The 13,132-nt window shown below is 37.8% G+C and overlaps 1 protein-coding gene across 1 annotated transcript in view; it reads right to left on the minus strand.

Annotated features, from left to right (window-relative positions):
* The window catches only part of SLC16A10 (solute carrier family 16 member 10), a 131,777-nt gene that overhangs the window by 47,082 nt on the left and 71,563 nt on the right, over positions 1–13,132 (minus strand). The window lies entirely within an intron of this gene.

Genomic DNA, 13,132 nt, shown 5'->3' on the forward strand with positions numbered 1-13,132 from the left:
AAAGCCAAAAAGAGAAACATACTGAGTACAAATGATCATAAATTTGTGCCCAAGAAATGAGTGATCTTATAGGATATAAAATCTGTAAATTCTTAAAAAGTATATAAACTAGTGGGGCCTAAGTGAACATGAGCTATAAAACAAACAGACCTGGGTCCAAATCCCCCAGCTCTGTAACTACAATATATCCTTCAGCAGGTCACTTCCTCTGAGTCTGTTTTCTCATCTTGAAAGGGAATTGAACACAGACTTTTCCAGAATTACTAAGGATTAGAGAAAATGTATCTAAACCACTGCATCTAGCACAGGAACAATTAATAATTCAGAGTTTTAACAACAACAACAAATTGTCTTATAAAATGAAACAGATGATCTCCAGCGCTCCATCCAGCTCTGACAGTCTACTAGTATATTACTCTATTTCCTCATCAAAGGAATTAAGTCCAGATCCTGGACTAATGACCATTTCTTAATAATGTGGTCCAAATGGATCTTCACCAGACTAACTCACTTATATGTGGAATCTAAAATATGGCACAAATGAACCTATCTACAAAACAGAAACAGACTCATAGACATAGAAAACAGACTTGTGGTTGCCAAGGAGGAGGGAAGAGGGAGAGGGATTGACTGGGAGTTTGGGGTTGGTAGACGCAAACTATTACATTTAGAATGGATAAACAACAAGGTCCTAATGTATAGCACAGGGAACTATATTCAATATCCTGTGATAAACCATAATGGAAAAGAATATACAAAAAAAGAATGTCTATATGTGTATAACTGAGTCACTTTGCTGTACAGCAGAGATTGGTACAACACTGTAAATCAACTACACTTCAATAAAACACACACACACACACACAATGAAGAGACTGTACAAAAAATGCAGTCTTGGCTTAGGTGTTGGTGGGGGAATTCAGAAGTGGACAGTAGAGAGGCGATTGGCCAGATGAACTAGCACAACCTCAACCCCAGATGTGCAGAGCTGTTTCGTATGGGCTTGCTCAAGGAGAAGTGCAAATTTTTTAGTCTATGTTATATAAAAATGTCACTGATTTATAATAATTTAATCTTATTCAAAAAAAGTTTAGTCATCTATCCTGTTTATGAAACAATCTAAACAACCTAGGCAGACTAGAAGAATAGCATCCTAACGTTTATTTTTGGATAAAGGTGCTTTTACAATTAAGTGAAACACCAACACTAAATAGGAGCCCACATTAAGAAATCCAAGAGCGGAATTCCCTGGAGGTCCAGTGGTTAGGACTCCGCATTTCCACTGCAGGGGGCACGGGTTCGATCCCAGGTCAGGAAACTAGGATCCCGCATTCCGTGTGGTCCGGCCAAAAAAAAAGAAATCTAAGAACATATACTTACATTGCATGTAATGCTCACATAAGTCAAGGCACTTTTCAAGAATAAAAACAAGGCTTAATGCATTACCATAGACGTCGGACTACTGCAATGCCAAACGTGAAAATTTTTACAGAATTTTTATGTCCACTGAACATGCACTAACTGCAGGATATAATCAAATATAACTTTATTTTTGTCTCGGCTATCCTCTTAAAATGTATGCAGGGAGAAAATGTTCCCCTGGCACTGGATGACCACTCAGCAGGCCCACACGATTCTTCTAGCCAGTGCTAAGTAACAAAGTCCTACAGTCACTTTAGGTTACAAACCAATCTTCACTAGGTAATCAAATCTCTTTTCCCACCCCCAGCTGGGAAAAGAGTAACCTCAGCTATGTCTCTTTTCCATGACCCTTCTCCCCTTCCCTAGCTGCTGTTGTCTCCAAAGTGGGCATGAGAGAGAGGAGTGCTGGGAGACGGAAGGCAACAAGATTCCAACTTAAGAGGTCCTGCCAAAAGGCCTGTCTGGTGATGTCTGAAGTGGACTCTTTTCCTCAGATGCACTTCTGTGGGTTCTTCAGAGTCTCACCTCAGAGTTTCTTCTGGCTATAGCTCCACCGACGTGGATAGTTCAGTGGATAGTTCATTCTCCTCCTGGCTTTTTGGCTGTCACTTAAAAGACTCACTGTTGGAGCCTCATTGCCCTTCTAGGCGGTTTATTTGGGCAGGAATTAAAACAGCTCCAGGCCGCCTCTCTCCTCCACTAGGCCTGCCTCTGCTCTGCAGGAAGTATTCATATTTCCTTTGCCCTGACAAACACTGGAGTGTAGGCAAATTCCAACACAGCCTACCTCTTGCTGTGGGAGCAGTCAGCCAGCTACAGTTCTCTCCTTGATGGATTTCTCAGGGGATCCAGACCTCAGTCCTCTGTACCCCCTAACTGAAGAGAATTCTTTAAATCTCTAAGTGGTCCCTCTAAAGCTCCTCTCACTAGATATCAAGTGAAAGAGTTTGTACCCCCAGTTCTCCCATGGTATGTGTGTGTGTGTGGGGGGGGAAGCAACAGCATAATTTTTAAAAGAATCCTCACAAAATGTTCTTCCATGACCCGTAAGTACCCTTCTTGTGTGTTTCAGAGCCTCTAACTGGTTCTTGAACATGAAATACCCCACTTCCAAATTTCACACTCTTGTACCTTAATGCCTCTGCTAAAGTTCCAACATCTTTTTTTTTTTTAATTTTTGGCCGCACCACGCAGCAAGCAGGGTCTTAGTTCCCCAACCAGTGACAGAACCCGTGCCCCCTGCAGTGGAAGTGGGGAGTCTTAACCACTGGACCACGAGGGAAGTCCCCCAACATCTTATGTTACAATAAAAATTAGGAACAGATGAGGTTAGGTCTATCTTCTGATCAAATTCAAGAAGAAATTAATTCTTGTGAAGATTAAGCGAGACTTTTTTTTTTTTTTTTTTTAATTTTTGGCCGCACTGCACTGTATGCGGGATCTTAACTTCCCGAACCAGGGATTGAACCCGTGCCCCCCTGCAGTGGAAGCAGGTAGTCCTAACCACTGGACCACCAGGGAATTCAAGAAATTCATTTTTTAAAAAATTTTTATTGGAGTATAGTTGATTTACAATGTTGTGTTAGTTTCAGGTGTACTGCAAAATGAATCAGTTATACATATACATATATCCACTCTTTTTTTCTAATATTCTTTTCCAATATAGGCCATTACAGAGAGTACTGAGTACAGTTCTCTGTGCTATACAGCAGGTTCTTATTAGTTATCTATTTTATATATAGTAGTGTGTATATGTAAATCTCAATCTTCCAATTTATCCCTTCCCCTCTTATCCCCTAGTAACCATAAGTTTGTTTTCCACACCTGTGACTCTACTTCTGCTTTGTAAATAAGTTCATTTGTACCCTTTTTTTTTTTAAGATTCCACATATAAGCAATATCATATGATATTTGTCTTTCTGTGTCTGACTTACTTCACTCAGTATGACAATCTCTAGGTCCATCCATGTTGCTGCAAATGGCATTATGTTGTTCTTTTTTATGACTAATATTCCACTGTATACATGTACCACATCTTCTTTATCCATTCCTCTGTTGATGGACATTTAGGTTGTTTCCATGTTCTGGCTATGGTAAATAGTGCTGCAGGTACATGTATCTTTTCAAATTATGATTTTCTCCGAATATATGCCCAGGAGTGAAACTGCTGGGTCATATGGTAGCTCTATTTTTAATTTTTTAAGGAACCTCCATACTGTTCTCCATAGTGGCTACCAATTTATGTCCCCACCAACAGTGTAGGAGGGTTCCCTTTTCTCCACACCCTCTCCAGCATTTATTGTTTGTAGGGTTTTAAAAAAATATTTATTTATTTATTTGGTTGTGCCGGGTCTTAGTTGCGGCAGGCGGGCTCCTTAGCTGTAGCGTGTGTGGGATCTAGCTCCCTGACCAGCAATCGAACGAGGGCCCCCTGCATTGGGAGTGCGGAGTCTTATCCACTGCGCCACCAGGGAAGTCCCCATTTGTAGATTTTTTTGATGATGCCCATTCTGACCAGTGTGAGGTGATACCTCATTGTAGTTTTGATTTGCCTTTCTCTAATAATCAGTGATGTTGAGCATCTTTTCATGTGCTTTTTGGCCATCTATATGTCTTCTTTGGAGAAATGTCTATTTAGGTCTTCCGCCCATTTTTTGATTGGGTTGTTTTCTTGATATTGAGCTGCATGAGCTGTTTGTATATTTTGGAGATTAATCCCTTGTTGGTTGCTTCATTTGCAAATATTTTCTCCCATTCTGAGGGTTGTCTTTTTCTTTTGTTTATGGTTTCCTTTGCTATGCAAACACTTTTAAGTTTAATTAGATCCCATTTGTTTATTTTTGTTTTTATTTTCATTACTCTAGGAGGTGGTCATAAAAGATCTTGCTGCGATTTATGTCAAAGAGTGTTCTGCCTATGTTTTCACCTAAGAGTTTTATAGTGTCCGGCCTTACATTTAGGTTTTTAATCCATTTTGAACTTATTTTTGTGTATGGTGTTAGGGAGTGTTCTAATTTCATTCTTTTACATGTAGCTGTCCAGTTTCCCCAGCACCACTTATTGAAGAGGCTGTCTTTTCTCCACTGTATATTCTTGACTCCTTCATCATAGATTAGGTGACCAAGAAATTAATTCTTGAATGAATATATTACTCAGCACTGTAAACTCATAAAATTTCTCGTTTTTGTAAAATTTTAACATGGCATGACAAAGAATCCAAGGTCTTATGGGTTTTATGCTATACACCATAAAAATAAAAGAGACTGTTGTTCTCTTTTACCCCTTCCAAGTCTGACTATGATTATTATTAATAATAGAAACAGAGAAACTGAAAGACATAGTCACTATACCCACCATGGTAAAATTCTTGTTTAAAAAAATGCAAACTAGCCCTAATCCCTCTATGTAATTCAACCAAACACCCACACAGGGTTTCCTAATGTTGTTGAAGAGCAAATTTTTTTCAATGGAAGAGGTACTATTTAAAATATGGAATAACTTTTCCGAGTAAAAGTGCCTATTATGTTCTAGGCACTATCCTAGGCTGCTGAGAATATAAAAACAACTAAAAGACTTCTCTACCTTCCAATAATTTCCATCTAGTAACATATATGCAAATAGAGGTCCAACCAGAACACCATATAGAATGTGCTAATCACCTTAAAAAATACAGATATCAAAAAATATGTAATGAAGAAGGGCTTAAAGATCTCCTGAAATTTTACCAGCTTGGAATCCCTAATCAGCAAACATTGTTACAGACTGTTGTACCTTCTTCACATTTGCAATACTGTTTTTCAAATGTATGTTAGTGATAAAATATGGATACATTTTAAAATGCTAATGACTTCATAGTAGATCTCTTTCTCATTAGGTATTTCTCAATGCATTGTACTTTATATATTTACTGCTGTTGGAGGAGTGGCGTACACATGTATCTAATGAATTGATTTTGAGGTTGTTGGCACTCCTCTATGATTCAAGTTAGCTATAATACAAAAGCCCATTTCCCGTAAAAAAAAAAAAAAAGAAGAAGAAAGAAAGGCTTTAGAATGTGCTTGTATACTCTTATTTGAATGTGTGCGTGTTTGATGTTACAGAGAGAAACATCCAAAAAATAGCCAGGTTGGGAAATCTTTTTTAAAAAATAACAATCAGCTTTCCAATTTCCCTATCCAGACCCTCTTTGTTTCCAACTCCATACTGAGAACAAATCCTCAGCTCTCAGTGCATGGCCAAAGGAGAATGCAAATAACTTGGAGAAAGTGGTTAGGTTTAATATTTTAAAAGATTTTTACTTGCATATTAAGTAAAACAAAGGTGTTATAATTATGCAGATGTAAATGATTGCAAGGACAAAGTGTTTACAATTGAAAACACCCACAGGGAAGACTGACTATAGTTAGTTTAAGGTTGATAAATATTCTTTTGCCCTGTTTTGAGAGCTCCAACCCCCATTTCCACTTGATCTTGGCCTCTTTCAAGACAGCTTTGCTCTATAATATCTGATCCTTGGTCTAACAGCCTCAAATAAAATGAAACAATATATCAAAACTGAGATTAAAATGCAAAATAGTATTTAACAAAGTCCCAATGACTTTTGGAGCATGGTGTTGTCTGGCAACTACACAATTTAGGAATGAGTAAATTGTACTTGATTTGACCATTTTATTGCCACCCTAAAGGTTATTTGGTAGTTAAATGTCACTTAGGAGTGGTTTTTAAATTATTTGCTATCAACTTCTGTTAACGGCATCGGAGTGAAGTGGTCAAGTAAATCCTCCTGCAGATAATAACTGTGTGTGGGGGGGGACTTATTTAAACACACTGGAAAATGTCTAAAAACAGAAGTTAGAGGAGAGTTTACACTTGAGAAGCTGAAACTGGAAGAAATAAGAATTACAAGTTTGTGGGCTTTCTTGAGGATCAACAAACTATGCAGGTGCTGGGTAGACTAGTAAGGGGTCAAACTAAACAAAAGCAAGAGATGGAGAAAAAGAAAAAAAGCAACAGTTGGAAACTGTATGAACTGAACAGAGATAGCAGCTGCTACCTAGCACAGAGAGACAGACTTTGCAGTCTGAGTCCAGGCAAACTAACTGCCTCCTAAGAACAAAAACTCAATAACCCTTGGAAGAATACAATGGAATAAGAGTTGCTTCAAATATTATCTGCAATGTCCAAGTATTGAACCTAAAATTACTAGACATGCAAAGAAACAGGTAATCAATATTAACTGACTCTGAATGGACTAAGATGTTGAATTCAGAAAACAAAAACTACAAAACATCTATTACAATTATGTTAGAAGTATTAAAGGATAATATTTTCAAAGTAAGTTAAAATATGGTCTTATTGAGTGAACAGATAGTGAATCTCAACAGTGAAATGTAAACTAGAAAAAAATGGAAATTCTAGGGGTGAAAAGTACAACAGCTGAAAAAAATGCATTTCAATAGGATCACTAGCAACTTGGAGATAAAACTTAACAATGAATCTGGGAATTTGAAGACAAAAATTACCCAATCCAAGAAAAGAGAGAAAAATAATATTGAAAAAGAATGAACAAAGTCTTAGAGATCTGTAGGACAAAAATCAAGAGGCCCGGGGACTTCCCTGGTGGTCCAGTGGTAAAGAATCCACCTTACAATGCAGGGGACGCAGGTTTGATCCCTGGTCAGGGAACTAAGATCTCACATGCCGCGGGGCAGCTCCGCACGCCACAACTACTGAGCTCACGCACCTCAACTAGAGCCCGTGTGCCACACACTACAGAGCCCACGCACCCTGGAACCTGCACGCCACAACTAGAGAAGAGAAAACCCACATGCCACAACTAGAGAGAAGCCCGTGCACCACAAGGAAGAGCCCATGTGCCACAACGACAGATCCTGCATGCCTCAACGAAGATCCCGCGTGCCAAAACTAAGACCTGACGCAGCCAAAACTAAATAAAACAAATAAATAAATCATTAAAAAAAAATCAAGAGGCCCAACATAAATATAACTGAAGTCTTAGAAAAGAGAGAAAGAGAAAAGAGCAGAAGGTCTTCCCTGGTAGCGCAGTGGTTAAGAATCAGCCTGCCAATGCAGGGGTCACAGGTTCGAGCCCTGGTCCGGGAATATCCCACGTGTCGCAGAGCAACTAAGCCCGTGTGCCACAACTACTGAGCCTGTGCTCTAGAGCCCACAAGCCACAACTACTGAAGCCCGTGCGTCTAGAGCCCGTGCTCTGCAACAAGAGAAGCCACCGCAATGAGAAGCCCGTGCACCACAACGAAGAGTAGCCCCCGCTCACTGCAACTAGAGAAAGCCGCATGCAGCAACAAAGACAAGGAAGGGAGGGAGGGAGGGAGGAAGGAAGGAAGGAAGAAAAGAAAAAAGAGCAGAAAAAGATATATGAAGAAATAATGCCCCCCACCCCAAAATCACAAATTTTGTGAAAAACATTAATTTACAAAAACAAAACAAAAAAAAACATTAACTTACAAATCTAAGAAGCTCAGAGAAATGCCAGCAGTATAAACTCTAAGCAAACCATTCCTAAGCACATCATGGTTAATCTTCTGAATGCCAAAGATAAAGAGACAATTCTGAAAGCATCCAGAGAAAAACGACATACCGAGGGAGAATAATGATACCATTATCAGTCGGCTTCTCATAAGAACTAATGGAGGACAGAAGACACTGGAACTGTCATATTAAAAGTGCTGAAAGAGAATAAACTGTCAATCATGAAGTCTACAACCAGCTACCAGCCTTCAAAAAGTGAAGGCAAAATAAAGATATTTTCAGATAATAAAAACTGAGAGACTGTGTCACCAGATTTCCACTGCAAGAAATCGTAAAGAAAGTTCTATAGACTGAAGGGAAATGATACCAGCTAGCAATTTGGGTCCAAAGGAAGGACTGAAACATACAAACACACACAACACACTGTTTTCTCCTAATTTCTTTATAAGATATATGACTATTTAAAGCAAAAATTATAACACCGTATAAAGATGTATTATATACATGACGATAACAGTGCTAAAGATGAAGGTAAACAAAAATATACTGCCACAAGATTCCTATATTTCATCTGAAGCAATTTCATATCAACTTAAAATACATTGAGATGTATGTTGTAATCCCTAGAGAAAGCACTTTAAAAAATGCAAAGAGATACAGCTCGAAAGCCAATAGAGAAATTAAAATTGATTACTAAAAATTAGTTGATTAATGAAAGGAAGGAAGAAGAGAAAGAACAGAAGAATAAGAGGCAGATGAGACATATAAAAAACAAATAGCAAAATGTCAGACCTAAATATGCCCATATCAGTAATGACATTAAATAAAGACTCCAATCAAATGACAAGATTGTCTAACTGGATAAAAAAAAATCAAGAATCAATTATATTCTGTTTAAAGAGATGGACTTTAAATATAAATACACAAATAACTTGGAAATAAAAAAGATATGTCATGTAAATAATAACCCCAAGAAGGCTGGAGTGACTGTACTAATATTAGACAAAACAGACTTCAAGACGAGTAGTATTACAAGAAACAAAGAGGGCTACTTCATAATGATAAAAGTCTCAACACATCAGGAAGATATAACAATGACAAGCTTATGTACACCTAATATAACAGAGCTTCAGAAATACAAGAAGGAAATGTGATCCCTACCTTATACCATATTTTAAAATTACCTTAAAATGGATCACAAAACTGAAATGTGAAACTGAAAAGTATAAAACGTCTAGAAGAAAATCTTTTGTGACCTTGGGTTAGGCAAAGATTTCTTAGATACAACAGCAAAAACATAATCCAGGAACTTCCCTGGTGGCACAGTGGTTAAGAATCCGCCTGCCAATGCAGGGGACACAGTTTGATCCCTGGTCCGCGAAGATCCCACATGCCGCGGAGCAACTAAGCCCGTGCGCCTAAACTACTGAGCCTGCGCTCTAGAGCCCGTGAGCCACAACTACTGAGCCCGCATGCCACAATTACTGAGGCCCACACGCCTAGAGTCCATGCTCCACAACAAGAGAAGCCACCACAATGAGAAGCCCGCGCACCGCAAGGAAGAGTAGCCCCCGCTTGCCACAACTAGAGAAAGCCCGGGTGCAGCAATGAAGACCCAATGAAAAAAGGAAGGAAGGGACGGAAGGAGGGAGGAAGGGAGTGAGGGAGGGAGGGAAGAATGAATATTAAAAAAAAAAAAACATAGTCCATAAGAAAAAACTGATAAACTTCACTTCAGCCAAACTAAGAACTTCTATTTGAAAGACACTGTTAAAAGAATGAAAATACAAGCCACAACTGGGAGGAAAGACTGGCAAATTTATATATCTTACCAAAAAACCTGTATCCAGATTATATAAAGAATTCTCAAAACTCAATAACCAAGCAACCCAATTAAAAAAAATAGGTAAAAGATTTGAATACTCACTTCACAAAAGATTATACAAATGGAAAATATGCATTTTTGAAGAGATGCGCAACATCATTAGTCATGAAGGAAATAGAAATTAAAATGACAATGAAAAAACACACACACCTATTAGAATGGCTAAAATGTCTAATCATACCAACTGTTGGTAAGGATGTTTAGCAACTGGACTGTCATACGCTGCTACTGGGAATATAAAATTGCACAACCACTTAGGAGAACTGTTTAGGAATTTTTTTTAAGTCAAATATACCCCTATCATATGACCCAGCCATTCCACTCCTAGGTATTTACCTAAGAGAAACAAGAGCATATGTCCATACAAAACTTGTGTATAGATGTTTATAGCTGCTTTATTTCTAATAGTCAAAAACTGCAAAGAATCCAAACACCCAGAAATAAGTGACTGGATAAACAAATTATGGTATATTCATATAATGGAATACTACTCACCAAAAAACCAGGAGTGAACTATTAATAAGTACAACAACATGGATGAATACCAAAATAATCACGCTCAGTGAAAAAAAGTCACATCAAAAAGGAGTACATAAAGCATGATTCCACTTATAAAAAATTCTAAAAAATACAAATTAATATACAGGACAGGAAGCATATCAGTGTTCACCTGGCTGTGGGGAGGCATCTGGAGGGAGGGATTGCCAAAGACACAAAGAAACCCGAGTGTGATGGATATGTTCCCTATCTTGACTGTGGTGGTGGTGTTTCACTGGTGTATACATGTGACAAACTCATCAAATTATATATTTTAAACATGTAGCTTATTTCATGTCAATTATACAATAATGCTGCTCTTCAAAAAAAAATAAGAGAAACCTTGTATTTATATGAGATGGTGGATGTTCACTGAACTTAATTGTGATAATCATTTCATGATGTATGTAAGTCAAATCATTATGCTGTATACCTTATACTTGTAACTGACATACAGCACTGTGCATCTCAATAAAAGTGGAAGGAAAAAATACAAACCTATATGGAAGATTTCAACAACAACAACAAAAACCAGATATCATAAAAAGACAAACACACAAAACAAAACTGACAGAACTAAAGGGAGAACTAGACAAATCCACAATCACAGTTGTAGATTTTAGCACAGAACTCTCAATAATTAATAGAACAGGAAGACCAAAATTTTGAGTTAAATATAAAAATCTGGATGACACTATCAAGCATCTTAACCTAACTGACATTTGTAGAACACATCCAACACCAATTGCAGGTAACTGTTTGCTCTGCCAAGGAAACTGTTAATCACTGATGAGGGTGGGATGGGGAAAGATGGAAGGAGAACTAACACACATAAAATGCCTCCTAATCCCTGGGTAGCGCCTGCATAAAACTGTCATCAGATTCTCAGGCAACGCTGTGAGGTATTAGGTTCATTTTAAAGATGGGGGAAAAAGAGATAAGAGGTATTGATATTTAGCAACTTGCCAAGGTTATGCAACTTTGGTGAGATTCCAGGTGGAAAAAGGAATAAGAAGACATGCCCAAGAGTCCTTCATTAAAAAACATCTACCAGGGCTTCCCTGGTGGAGCAGTGGTTAAGAATCTGCCTGCCAGTGCAGGGGACATGGGTTCGAGCCCTGGTCCAGGAAGATCCCACATGCCACAGAGCAACTAAGCCCATGCACCAAACCTACTGAGCCTGCACTCTAGAGCCCACAAGCTACAACTACTGAGCCCATGTGCCACAACTACTGAAGCCTGCACACCTAGAGCCCACGCTCCACAACAAGAGAAGCCACCACAATGAGAGGCCTGCGCACTGCAATGTAGAGTAGCCCACACTCGCCGCAACTAGAGAAAGCCCTCGTGCAGCAACAAAGACCCAACACAGCCAAAAATAAAATTAATTAATTATTTAATTTAAAAAAATAATCCACCGAAGAAAAGGGAACCCTCCTACACTGTTGGTGGGAATGTAAATTGGTGCAGCCACTATGGAGAACAGTATGGAGGTTCCTTAAAAAACAAAAAATAGAGTTACCATATGATCCAGCAATCCCACTCCTGGGCATATATCTGGAAAAACAAAAACTTTAACTCAAAAAGATACATGCACCCCAATGTTCATAGCACTATTTTCAATAGCCAAGACATGGAAGCAACCTAACTGTCCATCGACAGATGAATGGTTAAGAAGATGTGGTATGTATATATATACACAATGGAATACTACTCAGCCATAAAAAATAATGAAATAATGCCATTTGCAGCAACATGGATGGACCTAGAGATTATCATACTAAGTGAAGTAAATGAGAAAGAGAAAGACAAATACCATATTATATCACTGATATGTGGAAACTAAAATATGATACAAATGAACTTATTTACAAAACAGAAACACTCACAGACATAGAAAACAAACTTGTTACCAAAGGGGAAAGGGGGTGGGGGAGGGATAAATTAGAAGTTTGGGATTAGCAGATAAAAACTACTACATATAAAATAGATAAACAACAAGGTCCTACTATATAGCACAGGGAACTTTATTCAATATCCTGTAATAAATCATAATGGAAAATAATATGAAATATATATTTATATGTATATATCTGAATCACTCTGCTGTACACTAGAAACTATATATATATACACATGTATATATACCTGAATCACTGTGCTGTACACCAGAAACTAACACCCTGTAAATTGACTATACTTCAATTTTAAAAATAATAATTTCATTAAATAGCAAAGAAATAAAAGAGAGCATAGGAAAACAATATAAAAGATTAACAAAACTAAGAGTTGGTTCTTTGGAAAGATAAACAAAACTGAGAAGCCTTTAGCTAGACTAACCAAAAAAAAAAAAAAAAGACAGGACTCAAATAATATTGTAAATGTACATGTACAGCATGGTGACTATAGGTTAACAGTACTCTATTGTACACTTGGAAGTTGCTAAGAGCATAAATCCTAAAATGCTCACCACAAAAATAAAATTGTAACTATGTGAGATGATGTGTTAACTAACCTATTTGTGGTAATCATTTCACACTATGTATGTATATAAAATAAACACATTGTACACCTCAAAAAAATAGAAAAATCCCACCAGGCGCTCAGAGCCAGGCACCATGCTTGATGCTGATGAAAAGCTATCCCTCCCCGGAGAAGCTCACAATCTAACTTAATTACAAAATCTAGACCTCAGTCAAGATGACACAGTGAATTCATCCTCTGTTCCAAACACAAATTAACAATACAGTCAAAATATTTTTTTAAAAAAGAAAA

This window comes from Balaenoptera musculus, chromosome 12 (genome assembly GCF_009873245.2).
Source record: "Balaenoptera musculus isolate JJ_BM4_2016_0621 chromosome 12, mBalMus1.pri.v3, whole genome shotgun sequence".
Taxonomy (NCBI): Eukaryota; Metazoa; Chordata; class Mammalia; order Artiodactyla; family Balaenopteridae; genus Balaenoptera; species Balaenoptera musculus.